The sequence below is a fragment of the Triticum dicoccoides genome, chromosome 2B (genome assembly GCF_002162155.2).
Source record: "Triticum dicoccoides isolate Atlit2015 ecotype Zavitan chromosome 2B, WEW_v2.0, whole genome shotgun sequence".
NCBI classification, from domain to species: domain Eukaryota; kingdom Viridiplantae; phylum Streptophyta; class Magnoliopsida; order Poales; family Poaceae; genus Triticum; species Triticum dicoccoides.
Window position 1 is genome coordinate 332,895,369 of NC_041383.1, and position 22,608 is coordinate 332,917,976.

Below are 22,608 nucleotides of genomic sequence, written 5' to 3' on the forward strand. Positions count from 1 at the left end.
TTGCTATGCTTAATGCTTGTCACTATGGCCCGAGTGCCATGATTTCAGATCTGAACCTATTATGTTTTCATGAATATATGTGTGTTCTTGATCCTATCTTGCAAGTCTATAGTCACCTATTATGTGTTATGATCCGACAACCCCGAAGTGACAATAATCGGGATACTTCTCGGTGATGACCATAGTTTGAGGAGTTCATGTATTCACTATGTGCTAATGTTTTGTTCTGGTTCTCTATTAAAAGGAGGCCTTAATATCCCTTAGTTTCCACTAGGGCCCCGCTGCCATGGGAGGGTAGGACAAAAGATGTCATGCAAGTTCTTTTCCATAAGCACGTATGACTATTTACGGAATACATGCCGACATTACATTGATGAATTGGAGCTAGTTCTGTGTCACCCTATGTTATAGCTATTACATGAGGAATCGCATCCAGCATAATTATCCATCACTGATCCATTGCCTACGAGCTTTTCACATATTGTTCTTCGCTTATTTACTTTTCCGTTGCTACTGTTACAATCACTACAAAAACCCAAAAACAATTATCTTACTTTTTCTACCGTTACCTTTATTATCATACCACTTTTGCTACTAAACACTTTGCTGCAGATACTAAGTTATCCAGGTGTGGTTGAATTGACAACTCAACTGCAAATACTCAAGAATATTCTTTGGCTCCCCTTGTGTCGAATCAATAAATTTGGGTTGAATACTTTACCCTCGAAAGCTGTTGCGATCCCCTACACTTATGGGTTATCAAGACTAATTTCTGGCGCCGTTGTCGGGGAGCATAGCTCTATTCTCTGAGTCACTTGGGATTTATATCTGTTGATCACTATGAAGAACTTGAAAGACGACAAAACTACTATTTTGCCCTCAACTACAAGGGGAGGTAAGGAACTTCCATCTAGCTCTGCACTAGATTCTCCTTCTGTTATTAGTAAGCTTGCGACACCTAAACCTGCTACTGCTATTAATTCTGATATGTCGCATGTTATTGATGATGCCACTTCTGCTATGCATGATGAAACTACGTCTGTGCGTGATACTACTTTGCCATTAGGTGAATTTCTTGATGAACAACTTGCTAGAGTTAGGGGGAATGAAAATATTGACGATGCTATTATTGATGATAGTGATGATGAAGGTTCTCCCAATGATTATGAATTACCTGTTGTTCCTAAGGGTTATGTTATGAATGAAGAAGCTACTAGGGAAATCTTTGCTTGCAATGATAGATATGATCTTAAGAAATTATTAGCTAAATGGAAGCAGCAGTCTCTTAATGCTAGAATGAAACCCGACCCTGCTTTTGCTACTTCACCTATTTGTGTTACTGATAAGGATTATGAATTCTCTGTGGATCCTGAGATTATTACTTTAGTTGAATCTGATCTTTTTTATGGCCTTGAATCTGAAACTGTTGTGGCACATCTTACCAAGTTAAATGATATAGCCACCCTCTTTACTCATGATGAGAGGTCTCGCTATTTTTATATCCTTAAGATATTTTCGTTCTCATTAAAGGGTGATGATAAGACTTGGTATAATTCTCTTGCTCCTGGTTGTGTGCGTAGCCAACAGGATATGATTTATTACTTCTCTGCTAAATATTTCCCTGCTCATAAGAAACAAGCTGCCTTGCGGGAAATATATAATTTTGTGCAAATCAAAGAAGAGAGTCTCCCACAAGCTTCGGGGAGGCTTCTCCGGTTACTTAATGCTTTGCCCGATCATCCTCTCAAGAAAAATGAAATACATGATATCTTTTATAATGGACTAACCGATGCTTCCAAGGACTACTTGGATAGTTGTGCTGGTTGTGTTTTCAGGGAAAGAACAGTCGACGAAGCTGAAATATTATTGAATAATATGTTGACTAATGAAAATAATTAGACTCTTCCTGAGCCAATTCCTGAGCAGTTCCTGAACTTATTGAGCCAACTCCAGAGCCTATTCCTAAACCCACTCTGAAGAAGAGAGGTGTTTTATTTCTCAGTCCTGAAGATATGCAAGAGGCAAACAAATCAATGAAAGAAAAAGGTATTAGAGCTGAAGATGTTAAGAATTTACCACCTATTGAAGAAATACTTGGTCTTAATATACCGCCTGTTGAAGAACCATATTGTCTTGATAACCCGACACAGGTAGTAAAGGTAAATTCTCTCTATAGATATGATAAAGTTGAAATCCCCTCTACTAAATTTCATAGCCCATGCTTAGATGAATTTGATGATTTTATGGCTAGACAAGAAAGTTTTAATGCTTATGTTGGTAGAGAGTTAAAGAATAATACTTTCGAGATAGGATGCGTGAGTGATAATATGGCTAGAGTTAAAGGTGAACTCCAACTCATTAGCAAATATACTTCTATGGTTGCTACTCAAGCTGAGCAAGTACTCAAAGCTCAAAATGATTTGCTTGATGAATTAAATAATAAAAATGACTTTGCTGTTAGAGTTGCTACTAGAACTGGTAGAATGACTCAGGAACCTTTGTATCCTGAAGGCCACCCTAAGAGAATCGAGCAGGATTCTCAGAGGAATAATTTAGAGGCACCTAGTTCTTCTGAAAAGAAGAAAAAGAAAAACGATAGAACTTTGCATGCTTCTAGTGAACCGGCTGTAGACACACCTGAGAATCCCAATGATATTTCTATCTCTGATGCTGAAACTCAATCAGGTGATGAACATGAACCTAGTGATAATTTTAATGATAATGTTCATGTTGATGCTCAACCTAGCAAAAACAATGATGTAGAGATTGAACCTGCTGTTGATCTTGATAACCCACAATCAAAGAATCAACATTATGATAGGAGAGATTTTGTTGCTAGGAAGCATGGTAGAGAAAGAGAACCATAGGTTCAGAAACCCATGCCCTTTCCTCCTAAACCATCCAAGACAAAGGATGATGAGGATTTTAAGCGCTTTGCTGAAATGATTATACCTATTTTCTTACGTATGCGCTTAACTGATATGCTCAAAGTAAATCCTTATGCTAAGTATATGAAGGATATCATTACAAATAAAAGAAAGATACTAGAAGCTGAAATTTCCACCATCCTTGCTAATTACACTTTTAAGGGTGGAATACCAAAGAAACTTGGAGATCCCGGGGTACCAACTATACCATGCTCCATTAAAAGAAATTATGTTAGAACTGCTTTATGTGATCTTGGAGCCGGTGTTAGTGTTATGCCTCTCTCTTTATATCGTAGACTTGAATTGAACAAGTTGACACCTACTAAAATATCTTTGCAAATGGCTGATAAATCAACTGCTATACCTGTCGGTATTTGTGAGGATGTGCCTGTTGTGGTTGCAAATGTCACTATCTTAACGGACTTTGTTATTCTTGATATTCCCGAGGACGATAGTATGTCTATTATCCTTGGTAGACCTTTTCTTAATACTGCAGGGGCTGTTATTGATTGCAACAAAGGCAATGTCACTTTTCATGTTAATGGTAATGAGCATAGGGTACACTTTCTGAGGAAACAATCTCAAGTTCATAGCATCAATTCTATTGGAAAAGTTCCAACTATTATTATTGGAGGTTTTGAATTTCCTCTCCCTACTGTCAAGAAAAAGTATGATATTCTTATTGTTGGGGATTTTCATATCCCCGTTGAGGTAACTTAGTGTTATTCGAAATTTCTCCGGCTCCGTGTTATTCGGAATGAATTTGTTAACAAGACTTGATCAACCTTGTTAGTGGATTCATTTTGATGATCATGAGATGGATGAAACTAGAAGGCACAACCTTCTGTACCCTCTTTTTGTACTTTCTGTTATTTAGAATAAATAAAGAAAAAATAGTATTATCTGTCTGTTTTCTGAATTATCCGTGCATTAAAAAATATCCCGAAAATAAAAGTGCTCCAAATGCCCTGAAAATTTAGTATGATTTTTTATGGAGTATTTGAGGATTTTAGGCACTGAAAACACTACAGGAGGGGCAAGCACCAGGCCACGAGAGTGGAGGGCACGCCCCCTGTCTCGTGGGCCCCTGGTGGCCCCACTCCACTTATGCCAGCACCCACACACTTCATCTTCTACCCCAAAAAATCCCCATCCAGCTCAAGCACGAGTTCTAGCTTGTTTTGCTGTGATTTTTGATCTCCTTGCTCAAATCTCCATTCACAAAACCGCTTTGGGAGATTGTTGCTTGGTATGTGACTCCTCCATTGGTCCAATTAGTTTTTGTTCTAGTGATTTATTCATTGCAAATTTTTGCTGCATAGGTGACCATGTTCTTGAGCTTGCATGTTAAATTTATGAGGTCCCAAGCAATTCTAATGCATGATATAGGCTCTAGGCACTTGTAGGAGTAGTTGCTATCAATCTTGTTTAGTTTTATTCTCTTTTATTTTGAAGTTACTAAAATTTCAGAAATTTTCAGAAAATGTCAAGGAAACTTTTGAGGGGCTCTTCTAGCCAAAGCTCTCGGAAAAAACAAGCCACAAAGAAGGAAAAAGCCAAGTATAATCTTCCTCGCTTAGCGGAAGTACGGTCGTGTGAATGGCCATATGAGGATTTCTTGAAAGAAGCTGGAATTCATGAGGATTTTTATTCTTTGATCGAGACTGCAGGCCTCACCGGTTTCATCAACGACCGAATCGATCAGTATCTCTTACTCACCAATACTTTCGTGCAAAACTTTTATTATTATCCTAAGAAGTCACCGCCTGCAGTATCATTTCATTTATGTGATGAATTCAAAGAAATGTCTTTACGTAATTTTTGCGCGGTGTGTAGGATACCTTATGAGGGAGAATTAGAGGAACCCCATCGTGAAGATGTGGTGGCTTTGTTAATACTATAGCTATAGAGGAGCCAAAGAAGGGCTCTAAGGCAAAAGTCTCTAGCATTCAATTTCCTGTTTTACGCTACTTTGCCATATTTGCTAGTAGATGCTTGATTGGTCGTGGAAATAGTGGAAACTTAAGTGATCCTGATATTATCATTCTTCAACATGCCTTGCTTGGAGACAATACTTTTAGTATGGGTGCCGTCGTTGCTAAGCGGCTAGCCCTGAATCGTACAAAAGGCCCCATATTTGGAGGTATCTATGCTGCACGTCTTGCTAGACATTTTCAGATACCCATTACGCACCATGAGAAAGAGGAGACAAAATTACCTCCTCGCATTTTAGATTACAAGAGCATGGTGGCACACAAATTTATTGTTGACAACGAAGAAAAGATGCTCTTGTATAAACTTAGATTCAATAAGAAACACATTGAGATTATTATTTTGCCTGCGCCTCTGTTGTTTGATTTGCTTGCAGAAAATTTTCTTATCACACTAGAAGCGGTGAACAATCATCAAGCCCAAGCTTTTACTCCAGAACCTGAACCTGAGCCGGAACCTGAACTGGACCTTTATCGTGCATCATCTGTCTAGTGGGATCCGAAGATGACCAGCCAGTGGTATCCTGATTACACCTCCCAGTACACCGGGGAGAGTAGCGGCGGTCCTTGGTACTAGACCAACTTAGGCCAAAAGCCTAAGCTTGGGGGAGTACATATTTCTCACCGACTTTACATGCATGTTCACACACTAGTCGTCGGTGCTTATACTCTTTCATTGTATTATCCATGCTAGTTTAAATTTCTTTTTCTAGTTTTCTTCTTATGTGTTTGACAAACCTTCAGAAAAACCAAAAATATTAGTTAGTTTAATTTCCATGCTTGTAGTAGAAATTAAAATGAAAACCCAAAAATATTTCTTCTTCTTCTTCTTACTTGTTGGGAGCTTTCCCGTGTAAATAGTTTTATTTTCTTTTCTTTCCTTTGGGGGTCGAGAAGACCACATTGAAAATGCTTAGTGGCTCTCATATGCATGATTGTTTATTTAATTTAGAGCCCACATTGCTTGTCTTCTCTTTTGAGTTGAATGCTTGCAGATTCCAGCTTAGTCCAATGCACGTGCACTCTTATTATTATACACATCATTCGGCCGTGCAAGTGAAAGGCAATAATGACGATATATGATGAACTTATTGAGATGAGAAAATCTGGTATGAACTCGACCTCTCTTGTTTATGTAAATATGATGAGTTCATCGTTTCTGAGTCAGCCTATTATGAGGTAAACATATTTGCAATGACATTTAGAGATTATAGTTGCTTGTGCCATGCTTGATTAGCTATGAGTTATAATGGTTTACCTTGCGTGCCAACATGCTATTAGAATGATTATGATGTGATATGATGGGATGGTATCCTCCTTTGAATGAATTGAGTGACTCGACTTGGCACATGTTCACGCATGTAGTTGAATCAAATCAACATAGCCTTCATGATATTTATTTTCATGGTGGATTATATCCTACTCATGCTTGTACTCAGTGTGAATTAATTTTAATGCATGTTTATGACTGTTGTCGCTCTCTCAGTTGGTCGCTTCCCAGTCTTTTGCTAGCATTCACCTGTACTAAGCGGGAATACTGCTTGTGCATCCAAACTCCTTAAACCCCAAAGTTGTTCCATATGAGTCCACTATACCTTCCTATATGCGATATTTACCTGCCGTTCCAAGTAAATTTGTATGTGCCAAACTCCAAACCTTCAAATGAAATTCTGTTTTGTATGCTCTAGCAGCTCATGTTTCAACTAGGGCTGCCTATATCTTCCATGCTAGGTGGGTTATTCTCAAGAGGAGTGGACTCCGCTCCTCATTCACGAGAAAGGGTCGGTAACCGGGATGCCCAGTCCCATGATCCAAAAAGATCAAAGCAAATCAAAATAATTAAACAAAACTCCCCCAGGGCTGTTGTTAGTTGGAGGCACTCGTTGTTTCGAGCAAGCCATGGATTGATGCTTGTTGGTGGTTGGGGGAGTATAAACCTTTACCATTCTGTTTGGGAACTGCATATAATGCATGTAGTATGGAAGATACAACCATCTCATAGTTGTTGCATTGACATCGAAAGTATACCGCTCAAAATGCTATTCAATCTCTATTTTAAAATCGAGCTCTAGCACCTCTACAAATCCCCGCTTCCCTCTGTGAAGGGCCTATCTATTTACTCTTATGTTGAGTCATCACCCTTCTTATTAAAAAGCGCCCGCTGGAGAGCACACTGTCATTTTAATTCATTACTATTGGTTTATATTGGGTATGACTTGACTGGATCTCTTTTACCATGAATTACAATGTTTAGTTAGTCCTTGATCTTGAAAGGTGCTCTGCATTTATGTTTTGCGGTCTCAGAAAGGGCTAGCAAGATACCATTTTGTTATATCATGTTATGATTATTTTGAGAAAGTGTTGTCATCCGAGTTTTATTATTATGGCTCGCTAGCTGATTATGCTATTGATATGAGTAATTGTGAGACCTAAGTGTTATTGTGAGTATGGTTAGTTCATAATATTTGTTGAAACTTGAATGTTGTCTTTTCATGTTTACAACAACAAGAGCAAACAGAGTTTGTAAAAGTTTTTCTTTATCACTTTCAGTTTATCAACTGAATTGCTTCAGGACAAGCAAAGGTTTAAGCTTGGGGGAGTTGATACGTCTCCAACATTTCTACTTTTCCAAACACTTTTGCCCTTGTTTTGGACTCTAACATGCATGATTTGAATGAAACTAACCCGGACTAACATTGTTTTCAGCAGAACTACCATGATTTTGTTTTATGTGTAGAAAAGAAAAGTTCTCAGAATGTCCTGAAAATCCACAGAGGCACTTTTTGGAATTAATAAGAATTTCTGGGCAAAAGAAATACACCAGGGGGCCCATGGCCTGTCCACAAGACAGGGGGGCGCCCCCCCTATAGGGCGCACCCTCCTATCTAGTGGACCCCTGGACCTCCACCGACCTCAACTCCAACTCCATATATTCACGTTCGGGGAGAGAAAGTTTCATCGCGTTTTATGACACGGAGCCGCCGCCAAGCCCTAGCCTCTCTCGGGAGGGCTGATCTCGAGTCCGTTCGGGGCTCCGGAGAGGGGGATTCATCACTGTCGTCATCATCAACCATCCTCCATCACCAATTTCATGATGCTCACCACCATGCGTGAGTAATTCCATCATAGGCTTGCTGGACGGTGATGGGTTGGATGAGATTTACCATGTAATCAAGTTAGTTTTGTTAGGGTTTGGTCCCTAGTATCCACTATGTTCTGAGATTGATGTTGCTATGACTTTGCTATGCTTAATGCTTGTCACTAGGGCCCGAGTGCCATGATTTCAGATCTGAACCTATTATGTTTTCATGAATATATGTGTGTTCTTGATCCTATCTTGCAAGTCTATAGTCACCTATTATGTGTTATGATCCGACAACCCCGAAGTGACAATAATCGGGATACTTCTCGGTGATGACCATAGTTTGAGGAGTTCATGTATTCACTATGTGCTAATGATTTGTTCGGGTTCTCTATTAAAAGGAGGCCTTAATATCCCTTAGTTTCCACTAGGACCCCGCTGCCACGGGAGGGTAGGACAAAAGATGTCGTGCAAGTTGTTTTCCATAAGAACGCATGACTATTTACGGAATACATGCCTACATTACATTGATGAATTGGAGCTAGTTCTGTGTCACCCTATGTTATAGCTATTACATGAGGAATCGCATCCGGCATAATTATCCATCACTGATCCATTGCCTACGAGCTTTTCACATATTGTTCTTCGCTTATTTACTTTTCCGTTGCTACTGTTACAATCACTACAAAAACCCCAAAACAATTATATTTACTTTTGCTACCGTTACCTTTATTATCATACCACTTTTGCTACTAAATACTTTGCTGCAGATACTAAGTTATCCAGGTGTGGTTGAATTGACAACTCAACTGCTAATACTCAAGAATATTCCTTGGCTCCCCTTGTGTCGAATCAATAAATTTGGGTTGAATACTTTACCCTCGAAAGCTATTGCGATCCCCTACACTTGTGGGTTATCAGCCCCCCGCTCAGCCCTGCCCAGTCACTACACCTTCCCAGCCTCTACTTACCTTAACCATGACCACGCCCACCCTGGAACCTGCCGACTCTGCCACGCACAAGTGCGTGCTTCGGAAGCTGCGCCATAGCGCCATGCGCTCGGCAGACAAGGCAAAAAGCCTACATCGAAGCTCACGGCTGGCTGCCAAGGAGCCCACTGTCTTCACCGACATGACCACCAAGGCTGTGCGAGCAAAAGCCGTGCGCCTCACTGCCACGGACATCGCGCGTGCCCTCAAGGACGCCATTCACCATGCCCAGCTCGACATTCTTGACGCCCCACCAGCCTCGGCCGTAGCACTGGCTGAGATTGCATCACTCTGCGGTGCAGACGATGACATTGTTGCTTCCGTCGCCCATGCCGACGACAACAGTGACGTCGGTGGTGCGGATCACCTACCATGATGGCCTCTGCTTTCCATGCACGCCCACATGCCATCTCAACAACAACGAGCCGTCTATGCTGCGGCCTGTATCACCCTAGAGTTTACTATTCCCCTCGTACATGTACTGGGCGCAAGCTTGCTGCTCGCCTCAACTACCACTTAGTCCTTCGCATGTTCTCTTTTTCTCTTTGTACTCTGCTTTCCTGAAGGACCCGGTGCACTCCTTACCTTAATGAGTAACACCATCTTATCTATCTGTTCGTGGAATGTAAGAGGACTTGGTGATGTGTCCAAATGTGCTGACATTTTATCAGACTTAATCAGCATTAGTCCCCATTGTGCACTTCTACATGAATCCAAACTAAGCAAAACTACAGAAAGAAAATTCCACTCCTTCCTGCCAAAATCTCTAGACCAAAAACTATTTCTCCCGGCCCACGGCTCGGCAGGCGGAACCATCTCAGCGTTCAACCCCAACATTTTTACTTTCCTATCCCACACACACTATAACTTTGACACCTCTATTAAACTCGCATCTCTCGCCCACCCACACCCTTTCATCATTACTAACATATACGCACCCGCATGTCATAATCTCAAACAAGCCTTTCTGGACGAACTCAACTCAATTAAAGAAGATGACAACACACCTTGGCTCATAGTTGGAGACTTCAACCTTCTTCGGTACTCACACGAAAAAAACAATCCAAATTTCCACCAAAGAGAGGCAGATGCTTTCAACAACACGATCAACGAGCTAGCGCTTATCGAACTACCCCTGCTAGATAGAAGGTTTACGTGGTCCAACAAACGATCCACGCCAACCTTAGAACGACTAGACAGAGCCTTCTTTAACCTATCCTGGAACACCTGTTTCCCCAACACAATCCTGGTCTCGCTACCGCGCATCACATCCGATCACGTCCCACTAATCTTACGCATCCAGACTCGTGTGCCTAAGCCATACCATTTTTGTTTCGAGTCCGCCTGGACACAAGACACTGCATGTCATCAATTTGTCCAAAAATGTTGGGCCCCAAACCCCACCCAACCCAACGATCAAACTCAGCTGCAACCCTGTCAAAAGCCCTAAAAAAACTCGATGCTCTCTCAAGCACTGGGCATCAACACGATCACCAGCCCACTCCTGCTAAGAGGCTTCAAAAAATATTATAAATGTACTTGATCTGAAAGAAGAAGCTAGGCCTCTCTCAAAGGCCGAATTCAGGCTAAGAATTGTCGTCACAGAGGCACTTCATTTAGCTGTCTTTGAAAAAATGACCTTCTGGAAACAACGTGGCAAAGTTCGCGCCGCAATTCACGGTGAGGAAAACACACAATACTTCCATGATGCCGCCTCCCAGCGGCTACGAAAAAACACCATAACTTCTCTCCTCATTAACGGGACGGAGTTCCACTCCCATGACCAAAAAGCGACTATTCTTAGGAATCATTTCACTTCCATTCTTGGCTCACCTCCAACCACCACATGCTCTTTACAACCACAACATTACTACCCCCACCCGCTACCCCAACTCCTCACCCTAGACACCCACTTTACGATTGAAGAAATCAAAGAGGCTTTTATGCAAATGAACTCCCTCGCTAGCCCTGGTCCGGACGGCTTCGACCCCAAGTTCTATAAAAAATACTGGAATCTAGTTAAAACCCACATCTTCTCTTTTATGACCGATTTCCAAAACCTCTCTGCCCAAACCAAATGCTTGAATAGAGCCCATCTAATCTTGCTGCCAAAAAAAGAACTCCCAAATACACCCGATGCCTACCGACCGATCTCTCTTCAGAATTGCCCCATCAAAGCAGTCGCAAAAGTCCTCACCAACAGACTCAAACCGTTTGTCCCACTACTTGTACACGGAAACCAGACTGGCTTTATTCCGGGACGATGCATCGCTAACAATATCGTCTTCGCCGCCGACCTCATTGGAGCTTGCCACTCATGAAAAGCCCCAACCATGGTCATTAAACTTGACTTCTCCAAAGCTTTAGACTCACCCTCTTGGGAATCAATTCTCACCATACTACGCTACCGTGGATTCCCACCAAAATTTATTGCCTGGATCCAGGATCTTCTTTCATCTGGAAAAATGGTTGTCATGCTAAATGGTATCCCGGGAAACTGGATAAATTGCAAGAACGGACTTAGACAAGGAGACCCTATATCACCCTATCTTTTCATCATCGTGGCTGACCTCCTTCAACAAATGATCAATCAAGACCGCGACCCCCTAAACCTCACACATCCCCTGTTCACACATTTACCACCGACAGTCCTACAATATGCTGATGGCACACTTATTATCGCAAAGGCATCCAATGACGCAACCCTACAACTCAAAAGCATTCTCCACAATTTTGCCTTGGCTACTAGCCTCACGATAAACTTCACAAAAACCAGATTCGTGTCAATGCATGTTTGCCCCACACTTGCGGACTCGATTGTCGCCACTCTACTCTGCACCACGTCAACCTTCCCCCAAATCTACCTAGGTCTACCCCTGGCTCCTACACGGCTCCCGCCTAACACCTTTCTAGCCATTATTGAACGATGTCGCTGGCGAGCTAAACTTCTCTCCAAGGGAGACAGACTCATTTTGTTGTCCGCCGTTCTAGATTCCATCCTGGTATACTTTATGTCCGTTTTCCTCATTCCCAAAAGTGTTCTAAAAACCCTAGACTCTATCCGGCGGGCTTTCTTCTGGGCTGCGGAGGAAACATGCACCGGTGCTCAATGCTTAGTTGCCTGGAAAAATGTTTGTAAACCAAAAAAAATATTGGTGGCTTGGGCCTAAAAAATCTCCATGTTCAGAACAACTGTCTACTAATGAAATTTGCTGTCAAAGCACTACTCCCAGAACAAAACCCTTGGCTAGAATGGATCAGCATGCAACACCCAAATGCCCTCATCGCTCCACATAACAGCCACTCTTTCCTCTGCCACACAATAAACCAGCAAATCCCAGCTCTGCATGCATTATCCGTTGTTCTTACAAACTCGGGCACCAACACCTACTTTTGGTTAGACACCTGGCTTCACCAACAATCGCTTGCTACTGTATTTCCCTGCCTATATTCGCATACCACCTAGCCTCTCGCTCGTGTGGCTGCTGTTTTGTACAACGGTTTAGAATCAATCCTACGGAACCGCCTAACAACTAATGCCGCTTCTGAGATGTGCTCGTTGTTGTCTCTCTTGCAGGATTTCCAGGTATCGCCAGGACCGGACCAACACTTCCTTAACGGTGGCCTGCGCTTCTCCACGCGGGCCACCTACCAGCTAACCATGGGCGAAAATGAGGATGATGCGCATGCAGTTGCCATTTGGTCTTCATGCATCCCCAACCGCGTAAAGATCTTTGCATGGATTCTATTCCGTGGATGTCTCAACTCCAAATGCAACCTCCTCCGCAAGCACATCGTCGCAGACTCCCTTTGTCCACGATTTGGTTTCGACAACGAGACCAGCACACACATCTTCATCGACTGCCCGCTCGCTCAGCGAATTTGGCAAAGGATTGGACTCTCACCCTCCACTTCCATTGAGGATCTATGGGAATGCCGCCTCCCCTGCCAGGTTGATGCAACGATCTGGCACTCCGTCCTTCTCATTATCTTATAGAAGATCTGTGATGCAAGAAATGCTATGACATTCAAGCAACAAAACCACCACAGTATCTCCACCTTGAAGCGAATCCTTGATGACCTTATGCTTTGGACACACCGGATGAGAAAACCAGAGCAAAAACAGGTCGCCCACTCATGGTGTTCCTACTTCTTTTCACGATTACACGTGATTATGTAATTCACCTTTGTAATCAGACAAATATTGGGTTACAAAATGAGAAATATATTCAGGTGGGGAGCCCCCCTCCCCCCGGTGATTTTTCAAAAAACAAAAAAAATGACCCGCTTCCAACTGAATCGGCGGAAATTTGTCTTTTTGACGGGAGGTGGATCGAAAGTTTTGACACCCAACCATTTTGTCAATTGTGCATTAAATATGTCCTAGTATTTTAGAAAATTGATTTGGTCAAATTTTGCAACAAATATATGGTAGGTCCTTCACAAAAAAAATTCATTTTGGGCACTCAGAAAATGGAAAATGAATTTTTTTTCCAAAGAAAATGAAAACTTCCTTAGGCAACATTGTTTGTCATTCCAAAATGCACCCTTATGGACAATATAAGATCATTTGAACAAACTATGTCATGAATGTGGGCATAAGATTGAGCATTTGGGTTGAAAGCCATGCATCTTCATACTTGATAGCTCGTTTCAGAGAACACTTCTTAAAAATAATCACCGTATTACAAGTTTATAATTTTTGCTGGTAACTTGGTCACATGTAATGACACAATGCGAAGGTTTTCCAATTTTTTGATTTTTTTTGAATTTTTATGCCCGTTTCAAAATGCGGTCAAAACGGCGGGCATGACCGTTCCTAGCTAGTGGTTGAATCTTGGAAAACCTTTTGTGTTTCTATGATTAAATAGATACTTATGTACCTAGAAATGATTTTTGGAAAAAATAAAGAGCAAACTATGAGGCAGATGCAGTTCAAATTTGACCCGCTTCCACCTGAATCGGCGGAAATTTGTCTTTTTCACGAGAGGTGGATCAAAACATTTTACACCCAACCATTTGGTCAATTGTGCATTAAATATGTCCTAGTATTTTAGAAAATTGATTTGGTACAACTTTAAAACAAATATATGGTAGGTCCTTTACAAAAAAAACTCATTTTGGGCACTCAAAAAAAGGAAAATGAAATTTCCGTCCAAAGAAAATGAAAACTTCCTTAGACAACATTGTTTGTCACTCCAATATGCATCCTTGTGCACAATATGAGATCATCTGAATAAACTATGCCATAAATGTGGACATAAGATTGAGCATTTGGGCTGAAAGCCATGCATCTTCACACTTGATAGCTTGTTTCTGAGAACACTTTTTTAAAATAATCGCTGTATTACAAGTTTATAATTTTTGCTGGTAACTTGGTCACATATAATGACACAATGCGAAGGTTTTCCAATTTTTTGATTTTTTTTTGAATTTTTTATGCCCATTTCAAAATGCGGTCAAAACGGCATGCATGACCGTTCCTAGCTAGTGGTTGAATCTTGAAATTTTTTTGTTGTTTCTCTGATAAATATATACTTATGTACCTAGAAATGATTTTTGAAAAAAAATAAAGAGCAAACTACGAGGTAGCTATAGTTCAAATTTGTCTTGGTTCCTACTGAATCGGCGGAAATTTATCTTTTTCATGAAAGGTGGATCATAATTTTTGACACACAACTGCTTGTTCAATTGTACATTAAATATGTCCTAGTATTTTGGAAAATTGGTTTTGTTCAATTTTACAATAAATATATAGTAGGTCCTTCACAAAAAAAACTCATTTTGGGCACTCAAAAAATGGAAAATGAATTTTTCATCCAAAGAAGATGAAAATTTGCTTAGACAACATTGTTTGCCATTCCAATACGCACCTTTGTGCACAATATGAGATCATTTTTTTGAATTTTTCACATGAAAAGTAGAAGATTCTTTTTTGAAACATAATTTGTCTTTTTGATAAGAGGTGGATCGAAAGCATTTTACATGTTAAGATTTGGTTAACTATACATAAAATGATGTCTTATAGTTTTGTAGAATGGAGTGGTGCCATTTTGAAACAAATATTTGGTAGATTCTTCAAAAAAACATTTTTGGCACTTCGAAAATAGAAAATGATTCCCCCGCTAAAAACTCATTTCTCATAACACTTTTTTAAAGATATTTGTCTTATTCCAATTTCAAGGTTGTTTGTTTTCCTAAAAACTAGGTCATATTTGGTGACACAATAAGAATGTTTTTATTAATTTTTGATTTTCTCATATCATAAAATTGTTTAGATGATTCAACATCTTATTTTTAGTTGATGATGACCAATTTTAAATGCTCATAACGTGTATTCAATTATGATTGGTCCATGGGCATGTCACGCGGATGGTGCCTCAAACGCCATTAGATGCTCCAGGATCCGACAATAGTCCTTTCTCCTCACCCCCCGCTTTGTCTAAAAAAACATCCTACCATCTCACCCCATGAAGCCCGGCCCACAGCCCCGCACTCCTCCCCTCGTCCCCATCTCTCTCCCGCACTCCTCCCTCGTCCCCATCTCTCTCGCCGCCGCCACCAACAACGCCCGATCCCAGCGACCTTCGGCGGGAATCGAGGCGCCCATCACACCAACGTGACCCCGATGCTCCGCTATCCCCTCCTGTCCGGTGAGATCCGGCGCGCGCGTCCTCCAGCGGCCAAGCGCAGCCGTCTCCCGTTGTTAGGCTTTCGTTCGCTGATAGATCCAGCGCCGGCTGGCGGCGAGGGCCGCCAGATCCGTGACCTGGGAGGCTCCTCCCGTAGGATATGGGAGCAGCGCGCCGCACCCTGCAGTCGTCGGTCCGGGACGAGCGCAACAGGTCAAGGACGGTGGCGACAAACGCCGGCGCTCCTCTGCTTCATCGACCTGGACGGTTTCTACTCCGCCAAAGACGTCTCCTACAGGTTCGCCAACTCCCTAGATATGTACCCAGGTCGTTGGACAATTTGTTGGAGAATTTCCCCGTCGGTAATTTATGCATGTATGATGCACAGTCGTGTCGTTCAGTAGTTGTTTGGGCACAAGCAACGAAGCTACATGTTTTCGTCAAGAAAGTAAGAAAGAAACTGATTGCTTTGCTTACTTTGCATGTAACCGCTAAAAAATTACCCACCTAAGTTTTTGAAATGGAAGTCTGAAACTATCGCCTAATTCTGGGTGAAAGCAACTACTCTGAAGTCTGAACTGAAGTAGAATTTCGTTGCTTGACTAGTGGTTCAGAAAATAGTTATTGTATATGTCTGTGGTTAAATTTATGGTGACGAGGAGGTCAGTTTGAGGTCTTTGGGCTGCAGATAGACAGTCAGCTCCTGCATTATGTCAACTCTATTATTACTAACCCACATTGGCTGAGAGTGGTTTATAGTTTGGTTTTACTCCTGCTGTGCTGATGCTACTTGCTGCCTGCAGATCTCGAACATCATATTTGTTGATCAGCCGACCGGGACTGGGTTTAGCTACAGCTCCGACGACCGTGATACCCGTCATGACGAGGCAGGGGTCAGCAATGACCTCTGTGACTTTCTCCAGGTACTGTTTTCGGTCCAAGATGCAGTTTACTTCTGTACTTTAAAATTGAGTGTGGCGGGATGATACGCTACTGTAGAAACTTGGTTAATTAATTCAATAAGGAACATTTTAGCAAGAGATTCACGAGTGTTACATATAGGTCTGCGAAGGCCGGCTGATGAGTCCTTGGGACTTGCATAGAATACGAGCCGTATTAGAGAACTTACTTAAGCAACACGCCCTTCTGTCGTTTATGTAAGATTCCACCGTGATTGGCTCTTAAAAGCGCCACCCTGCGCTAGCTGCTGTTGTTCTACTTCGCATTGACTCGAGACACGCAGTGTCACGTAATGCTGCTGCTGTGCTTGGTATTTGGTAGATTATAGAACATAACCGAACCAGCAGTTGAGGCTGCGTTTGGTGGATTATAGAACATACCTGCTAACTTGCCGTAGATCACAGTCGTATAGCAGGAGAAACTTGTTGTGTGAAGAGTAGAATATCTTGCATTTGTGTGTTGATTTGAAGCGGGATATATATTAGTGGATTATGCGAAACCTTCAATGCCAGCAGCCCATGCATGTAGGTCCATCAGGGATAGACGTAGTCTATAGATTCTAGCATCTAGGTCCGGCGGATGTGTGCATGGCAGCTGCATGCAGCCGGCCACCGTTAGCAGCAACTAATTAGTCTCAGTCATCCACGCTAATATCCTTGGTTAAATCTTAGTTAGTTATGGCTGCTGGCTAGGGACTCCAAGCATATTGATCATAGAGAGAGCATGCCGGGTCCGAGAAAGTGAAGTTTAGTGGATCATCGTCTGCCCTCTGTTTCTTGCAAGAGATCACGATCTCCGAGAAACACTAGAATTACAGGGGAGCAAATGGATGTGACGTTTCAAGTTTAGATTAACATCGACCGATGAAGTTACACATAAATAAATACTCTAGGACATGATTTGAACTTGTAAAGGCGTACGGAGAGCACCGTGCTGTCATTTATATACCACATGACGTTCCTGTTAAAAAAGTAGGACGGTAGTTTCAGGTTTGTATATAAAGCATCTATGTGCAGTTTGATGATGTGTGTTGTTTGTTTCTTACTGGCAGCTGTGGGTACTGTGGCTACACATTGAACTTGAGCTCCTCAACACGGAACACGGCCAACATTGGATCCAAGTACGGGAAGCAGATCAGGAAAGGCGCCGTCTCATTCTTCGCGATTTTTTGTATTGTGTCCCTTGAAAAGCATGGTTGCAACCATTCCTAATTTTTTGTTCTTGTTCGATTTGGATTTGGATGCAACAGGTGCTCTGCTCTTGCGCATGTTTGGTGGCGTCTCCGGCGCAGCCGTGCTTCTTGAGGCGACCGGCGTGATGGCGGGTGTGTATGGCGGCGACCACAAGCTCTCCAGTGAGCAGCTCCCTCTCCTACCCCTAGTTCTCTTTTCTACTCCTATAGAATTGCCCTGTTGGTTTAGAACACTAGCAACAGGAGTAGTAAAAGCTTACTGATGTAGGAGTAGTGAAAGCTTCATGGTTGATCCTGATTGCTGAACATGGGAGATGTATCTTCTTTTGTGTATCAATTACGTAGCAGTACTATGTAATGGAACAGTCTATGTACTGTTATTTTTAGGTTAGGTTGAAGTGATTGGTAGGCCTTTGTTAACAAGCAAGCTTCTTTAAATTTCCGTTGTTATTTGCACTGTATTCCACGCACGCCTCATGTGAATCTGTGATCATATCCATAGACCAGTGAATTTATTGCACTATTTGCTTGCTGTGAAGTATCCAGTATTTGTTACATTATGTCTTTAAGTAGTAAAATTGAGAATGGCAAGCAAAATTCTTCAACTGAACTGCTCTTTCATTGTACCATGAAATACTGAAGTTTTGCTATGTATAACACTGGTAAATGTGTTTTTGTGTATATAGAATTGCCTTCATTTCCTCTTCTTTCAGTAGTTACATAGCTTGAGGTCTGTATATTCTTTTGAATAGGATGTACTGTTCTATGCAGAAGATCCGATTTGCACATACATAGTTATCTGCGTGTGTTGCCTGACTTGGTATTTGTTATATCCTATTGGTTGAATAGATGGTGGTGCCACTACAGTGGTAAAAGTGGTAGTTTATTCAGGTTGCTGTGAGGTTAATCCTTTTGGCAAAATTCTTTGAGAATTTTGTAATGCCTCCTTTGGGGTGCTGATACACTATTACACAAGTTCTATGGTATGTGAGTTGTTGTTGTTGCTACAAGCATTGATACAATATGTCATGTGCAGGGAGCTCCACATATGAGTCTCGGCCATCCTCCACAACAAGTAGCTGGGCCAAGGGAGCAAGCAGCGCTATTGGTTTCTTGAGGCCGGATCGTGTAAGATGGTGCATCATGGCGTGCGGCGGCTTATTCTGTCATAGTGGTATTGTATACAGTCTCATCCAGCACTGTGTATCAATATGTTGTTTTAATCCTGATGATGATGTTGTAGCATAAAGTGGTTACTTGTCTGATGCACATTGTTCTTTGCAGGGTTATGATGATATTTCCAAGGAAATATACTGACCCTGATGTGGCTAAGGTGCCCATTTGCCCTTTCTGAAACAATTTTACTCCGTTTTGTGTTCTTGTATGTCCAGTTTCACATTGCTGGTGTTTCATGCCATATTCATCAATCCTGCTCACATTGTTGGTGTTTTTTCAGTAGCAAATAAACAAATAAAGTAAATGTACTATATCTTGGTATTCTAGAACTTCAGTGCCTGACAGAAGTTGCTTTATGTCCTCTTTAGCTTGCAAACCTGATGATTTGTTGTCTGTTCTCATTTCTTAAGTTTGAAATGTTTCAAACTCTCATGTGCCCCCATCCTCAACTAGATTTGTATGCACCTTAGTATAATAAATACATTGATCATGTAAATATCATTGGGAACTATATCTATGTCCATATGTTTTTGCTAGCATTAAATGTTGTAAGTAGAGGTTAGAAATGCAGAACTGTGATGTTGTGCTGGGAGCACCCTTGCTACAGTCATGGGTTAGGTTTCAGCTTCACATCTTCTCAGGTTTAACTATTGGTTTACATTGAAACTATGGCAAGTGTCAAATGAGTGCATAGTGTGCAATTTGTCTAGTAATCTAGGCGCGCATAAGTATCAGGCCATATGTTTTCTTATAAGCAAACTATACTGATGGTTGTAAGATGAGTTAAAGTATACTAGTGCTATCGTCATTTTCATACTAAATGTTATTCATTTATTAGTTTGATGTTCTATATGCTTCTAATGCGTGATCCTTTCAATGCTAGGTGATTTGATTTTCAGAAGTTGGAAGAGGAAGACGATGAAGCATGGTGTTTTTCTATCAATCTACCTCTTGTTCTGGTTGTAGTCTGTAGCTAGTTATATTGTAATCGGTAGTAGTCAGCACATCATTTCTATGAATACCATGTATAGACTGTAATAGGCTGATTTTGCATATCATTTCAAGAATTTAGTTCTGTTCCATTTGAAATATTTGTCGTTGTACTGTGAAAACGTGAGAAGTAGAAAGTTGGCAAGTTAGACCAACTTAATGAAAAAGGTGAAGTCCACAAAAGTAAATGGACTGTAAAATGGCTGAGGCCCAAACAATAATTGGGCGAATTGGGCTAGAATTGGACAGTAAAAGGCTGAGGCCACAAATGGATTGAAAAAAACGACTTTTAAAGGCTATATCCTGGAAAATAAAAGGTTGAATTGTTGGGCCAGGCCCATGTAGCTAATCAAAGCATAGAAAAACTACAATAAATGGGCTAAAACTAATGGGCTCGGCCTATATAAACACCGAATTGGTCCGGGCTGAATCTTATCAACGACCTTTTCAATTGGTCGCAATTTTTCCACGTCAGATTGCCACGTCGGATCCGACATGGCCTGGGCAGACAGCCAGTGACCAAAACAAAAGCCAGTGACCAAAACAAAAGGTCATGGGTTCAATAATCTTCTGTTTTTGTTGTAAACGTCTACGACCTTCTCACAGAGAAGGTCATTAATTTTAGTTTACGACCGCCAGCTTTTGACCTTCTGTTTTTGGTCACAAAAAGGTCGCAAATGAAAAACAATGACCTTTAAGTGACCAATAGTCAAGGTCACAAGTTGACATATTTCTTGTAATGAACAAGAAAACATCGCTCTCACGTCATGATCATCGCTTTACTTGTACCTTTAACTATTGTTGTAGTAATCTGTGAGCCATGAGGACTCAGCAATCCCATTACCATGGTATCAAGACTAGGAAAGCTTAATGGGAATGAAATGGATAAGTGGTGAGGTTGTAGCAAGCGACTAAGCATGATATGGTGGCTAAATTAAGAGTACAAGAATAAGATGAGAATCTATGCAAACGGTCGCAAACTAGTAATGATGAAGAAGTGATCCTGAACTACTTATGTTCAAAAATAACCCCACTGTGTTCTCTTCACGACTCACTCAAAAAGAGACCGTCACGGTTACGCACGCGGTTGGTGTATTTTATTTCGAATCTGGTGTCAAGTTCTCCACAACTGGATATTAAAAACTCCCATCTGCCACATAACCGCGGGCACGGCTCTCGAAAGTTTAAACCCCACAGGGGTGTCCCAACTTAGCCCATGACAAGCTCACGAACTACGGAGACAATCCTCCATCTCGGAACATCCGATCAAACTTGGGGTCCCGATGCACAAGACATTTCGACAATGGTAAAACAAAACCAGCAAGACCGACCGATGCACCGACCTAGCCTGATAGGGGTCGCACGTATCTCGTTCTGAGGGTACACCAGATGGGACAAGCTACGAGTAAAACCAGCCCTCGAGTTTCCCCATGGTGGCCCCGCAGGTTGCCCATTCGGGACCAACACCATCAGCACTGGCCCCCCTGTTTATGTGGAATAAAGAATCCTTGGGTTCATGACACCATATGCAAATTAATTAATGAATTCAATATTATTATCTTGGCAAATGGGAAAACCAATGTTGGGCCTTGCTGGAAGAGTTTTATTCAAAGCGAACTGTCAAGAGGGGCCCATAAACCCTCACCGTGTTAGGGACGCAAAATCAAGGAACATAACATCGGTATGACGGAAACTAGGGCGGCAAGAGTGGAACAAAAAACCAGGCATAAGTTCGAGCCTTCCACCCTTTAGGAAGTATATATGTGCATTAATTACATAAGAGATATTGTGATATCCCAAGATATCCATGTCTCAACATGGAATAACCTGCAACTGCACCTGCAACTAGCAACGCTATAAGAGGGACTAAGCAAAGCGGTAACATAGCCAAACAACGGTTTGCTGGGATAGTGAAAAAAAAGGTTAGAGGTTGTTTCATGGCAGACTGGGAGGCTTGATAAACAAGTGGTAGGAAGCGCGACATATCGATAGCATCGAGACAACTAGCATAGCATTGATTGTAGTGAGATCCAGGGTAACGGTCATCTTGCCTGAAACCCCGCTAGGAAGAAGATCGAGTCCATGAAGAAGATAAGCGGCGTAGACGAACCAAGTGTAGTCAAACGAATCCTCACGATCGCAACGAAACAGGAACTATCGAGAAGAAGCATAACCGGAAAGAAGCAAACAACATGGTAAACACACAACACATAAACATGGCATCAAAGTACATCACACCAAAGCAAGTTTAAATGAGGCCGGAAACAACATATAACAATTCCGGTAAGTCCTTGTATGCAATTTTAGAAATTGGTCCAGATCTGAATAACACATTATGTTAAAGTTGTTAAAAATCAAGTTAAGATGCACCAAGATGATCTACACGTTTTTCTAATCAAGTTACATATAAAGTTCATTTATTTCAGAGCTACGGCCTAGAAGATATGAGCAACACAAGTTAAACATGACATTGATGTAAAATGCATTCAAACATGAATCAAACACACTCCAAACATAGATGCAACTAGATATTATGAAACTACATTCAATTCTAAGCAAGTTTCATATAGAACATGACGAAAACGGAGCAACGGTTCAACACATACACTCAAAACAAGTCATAACAACAATCAGCTCAAAACAGCAAGTTGGCACATTGCAAACATCAA

The 22,608-nt window shown here is 41.5% G+C and overlaps 2 long non-coding RNA genes across 2 annotated transcripts; both read left to right on the forward strand.

The window, feature by feature from the left end:
• Window positions 1-15,457: 15,457 nt before the first annotated feature.
• On the forward strand, window positions 15,458-17,725 carry LOC119363641. The gene is made up of 3 exons (XR_005174204.1): window positions 15,458-15,919; window positions 16,425-16,544; window positions 17,633-17,725. It is a non-coding gene; the product is annotated as an uncharacterized LOC119363641 (long non-coding RNA).
• Window positions 17,726-17,824: 99 nt separating this feature from the next.
• Window positions 17,825-20,040, forward strand: LOC119363640. The gene is made up of 4 exons (XR_005174203.1): window positions 17,825-17,935; window positions 18,810-18,947; window positions 19,058-19,106; window positions 19,833-20,040. It is a non-coding gene; the product is annotated as an uncharacterized LOC119363640 (long non-coding RNA).
• Window positions 20,041-22,608: the final 2,568 nt, after the last annotated feature.